Source organism: Aotus nancymaae, unplaced genomic scaffold (assembly GCF_030222135.1).
Source record: "Aotus nancymaae isolate 86718 unplaced genomic scaffold, 86718_ANA_hifiasm-v0.15.2.pri h1tg000020l, whole genome shotgun sequence".
Lineage (NCBI taxonomy): Eukaryota > Metazoa > Chordata > Mammalia > Primates > Aotidae > Aotus > Aotus nancymaae.
This window is the reverse complement of record NW_026988432.1, coordinates 15359822-15363381: the sequence shown is the minus strand read 5'-3', so window position 1 is coordinate 15363381 and position 3560 is coordinate 15359822. Positions and strand designations below refer to the sequence as shown.

General features: G+C 48.9%; 1 pseudogene; it reads left to right on the top strand.

Moving 5' to 3' along the window:
- Positions 1 to 1707: 1707 nt before the first annotated feature.
- On the top strand, positions 1708 to 2827 carry LOC105723634 (actin, cytoplasmic 1-like; annotated as a pseudogene).
- The last annotated feature ends 733 nt before the right edge of the window (positions 2828 to 3560 follow it).

The window sequence follows — 3560 nt, the reverse complement described above, 5'->3', positions numbered from 1 at the left end:
CAATCTCTTTCTTTACACCTTGGGGAAGCTGACCTCCAACAGGCTCAGTCACCAGGTCCTTTATGTCACATGCATGGTCATGGGTGGGAGGATTCAGTTCATCAGGGCATTTTGCCTGAGAAAATGACTTTAACAATTAATAGCTAGGAAAAAAACCACGAAGGGACTTTTTCCCATTGTTTGATATATTTTTCAACATAATACTTCTTACGAATTTTTGAGAGCTTCTGAATACAACCCATATTTCATCTTCAGGGAGAAAAATCCTCAAATCTTCTTGCCTTTTCCTTAATTTATAATTATTACTGAAAATAATAGAAAAGCTTAGCAACTTGGCCAGGCACAGTGGTTCACACCTGTAATCCCAGCACTTTTAGAGGCTGAGATAGGCAGATCATGAGATCAAGAGATCGAGACCATCCTGGCCAACATGGTGAAATGCAGTCTCTACTAAAAATACAAAAATTAGCTGGGCGTGGTGGTGTGCACCTGTAGTCTCAACTACTTGGGAGGCTGAGGCAGGAGAATCGCTTGAACTGGGGAGGCAGAGGTTGCAGTGAGCTGAGATTGTACCACTGCACTCCAGCCTGGCGACAGAGCAAGACTTCATCTTAAAAGAAAAAGAAAAGCATTAGTAACCCATGTTGTATGTTTACATAGACTTAAATTACTAGCTGATCAATAGTTCTTTACCCTCTTTGGTAAAGAAAAATACCTTTTCTTGCCAGGGTGGCTCACGCCTGTAATTCCAGCACTTTATGAGGCTGAGGTGGGCAGATCACCTGAGGTCAGGAGTTCAAAACCAGCCTGGCCAATATGGTGAAACCCCATCGCTACTAAAAATACAAAATTAGCCAGGTGTAATGGCAGATGCCTATAACTTTAGCTACTTGTGAGGCTGAGGCAGGGGAATCACTTGAACCTGGGAGGCAGAGGTTGCAGTGAGCAGAGATGGCGCCACTGCACTCCAGCCTGGGAAACAAGAGCGAAACTCCATCTCAAAAAAGAAAAAAAGAAAAGAAAAATACCTTTCCCAGTTAGCAAGTGTCCTTGTTGATGATGGTTTCAATCTCCATGGCATTGTTTACTCCCATTTGGTGGCCAGGGAAGAAGCCATTTTCAGAGGACTGAGAGATTCTAGGCACAGCAGTCACCTGGTCCCCTGGGAGGCATTTGGGAAGATGTGGAATGGTGTGATCCACAGGAGCGAGCTGAGCAGGTGGCTGGGCAGAGAATCTGACACTAGTGTCTGTTCCCGCCATCTTCTCTGGGACAAAGCCCACTTGTGCCTCGTGCATTCGCCTCTTGGTTCCTAGTCCTAAGAACCACTCGGAGGCGCCGCTGAGTTGAGGAATGTCTGCACAGGCTGCCGTGGGAGCCATTCAACCTGCAAAGGATAAAATGCAGATGGTGGAAGGTGGTCTCTGAGTTGGAAGAGAAGGCACTTCGAAAGGCAGTATATTCGTATTTCATGGCATGACACACAAAGGATCAGCTGACCTGGGTAGGTTGAAGTCTTGTGACTGCCTGGTAGGCTCTACTCCCCATCTCATAAACAGAAGGTGCTAAACAGAGACACAGAACCTGGCTCAATTGCTGCTACCAGCTAAAATGTGTTCTAGATCGCTGAGACCGCATCTGCCCCGCAGGCACAGAGCCTCACCCCTCGCCACTCTGCCGCCCGTCCACACCCGCCACCAGCTCACCATGGATGATGATATCACCATGCTCATCGTCAAAAATGGCTCTGGCATGTGCAAGGCCGGCTTGGTGGGCAACAATGCTCTCCGAGCTGCCTTCCCCTCCATCGTGGGGTGCCCAGGCACTAGCGTGTGATGGTGGGCGTGGGGCAGAAGGACTCCTAAATGGGCAACAAGGGCCCAGAGCAAGAGGGGCTTCCTGGCCCTGAAGTACCCCATCGAGCACAGCAACATCACCAACTGGGAGGACATGGAGAAGATCTGGCATCATACCTTCTACAACGAGCTGCGTGTGGCTCCTCAGGAGCACCCCGTACTGATGACTGAGGCCCCCCGAACCCCAAAGCCAACCATGAAAAGGTGGACCATGTTTGAGACCTTCAACACCCCAGCCATGTATGCGGCCATCCAGGCTGTGCTGTCCCTGTACGCCTCTGGCCATGCCACTGGCATCCTGGTGGATTCCAGTGACAGGGTCACCCACACTGTGCCCATCTATGAGGGGTATGCCCTCCCCCACGCCAACCTACGTTTGCAGCTGGCTGGCTGGGACCTGACTGACTACCTCATGAATATCCTCACTGAGCGTGGCTACAGCTTCACCAACATGGCCAACTGGGAAATCGTGCATGACGTCAAGGAGAAGCTGTGCTATGTCACCCTGGACTTTGAACAGGAGATGGCCATGGCAGCCTCCAGCTCCTCCCTGGAGAATAGCTATGAGCTGCCCGGCAGCCAGGTCATCACCATCAGCAACGAGCGGTTCCGCTGCCCTGAGGCACTCTTCCAGCTTTCCCTCCTGGGTGTGGAATCCTGTGGCATCCATGAAACTACCTTCAACTCCATCAGGAAGTGTGATGTGGACATCTGCAAAGACCTGTATGCCAACGCAGTGCTGTCTGGCGGTGGCACCACCGTGTACCCTGGCATTGCGGATGCAGAAGGAGATCACCACCCCTGCACCCAGCACGATGAAGATCAAGATCATTGCTCCTCCCAAGCACAAGTACTCCGTGTGGATCGGCGGCTCCATCCTGGCCTCGCTGTCCACCTTTCAGCAGATGTGGTTCAGCAAGCAGGAGTATGACGAGTCCAGCCCCTCGGGCGTCCACCACAAATGCCCCTAGGCGGACTGTGACTTAGTTGCGTTACACCCTTTCTTGACAAACTTGAGTGGAAAACAAGATGAGATTGGCATGGCTTTGGTGTTTTTTTTGGGGGGGTGTTTGGGTGTTTTGTTTTTTGTTGTTGTTGTTTGTTTTTGTTTTGGCTTGACTCAGGATTTAAAAACTGAAATGGTGAAGGGAACAGCAGTCGGTTGGAGCGAGCATCCCCCAAAGTTCTACAATGTGGCCAAGGACTTTGATTGTACATTGTTCTTTTTTTTAATGATCATTCCAAATATCATGAGATGCATTGTTACAGGAAGTCCCTTGACTTCCTAAAAGCCACCCCACTTTATCTAAAGAGAATGGCCCAACCCTCTCCTGAGTCCACACAGGGGAGGTGATAGCATTGCTTCGTGTAAATTATGTAATGCAAAAATGTTTTAATCTTTGCCTCAATACATTTTTATTTTGAATGATCAGCCTTTGTGGCTACCCCATTTTTGTTCCCCAACCTGAGATGTATGAAGGCTTTTGGTCTCCCTGGGAGTGGGTGGAGGCCGCCAGGGCTTATCTGTACACTGACTGGAGACCAGTTGAATAAAAGTGCGCACCTTAAAAAAAAATAAATTTTAAAATAAAATGGGTTCTAAGAAGTACCATTTTGTATTCTCATGACATGCACCACACTTATACTTCATTTTCATGATTCCAGAACCGTATTTTGATCAACTAGAGCGATTTATGGAATGAA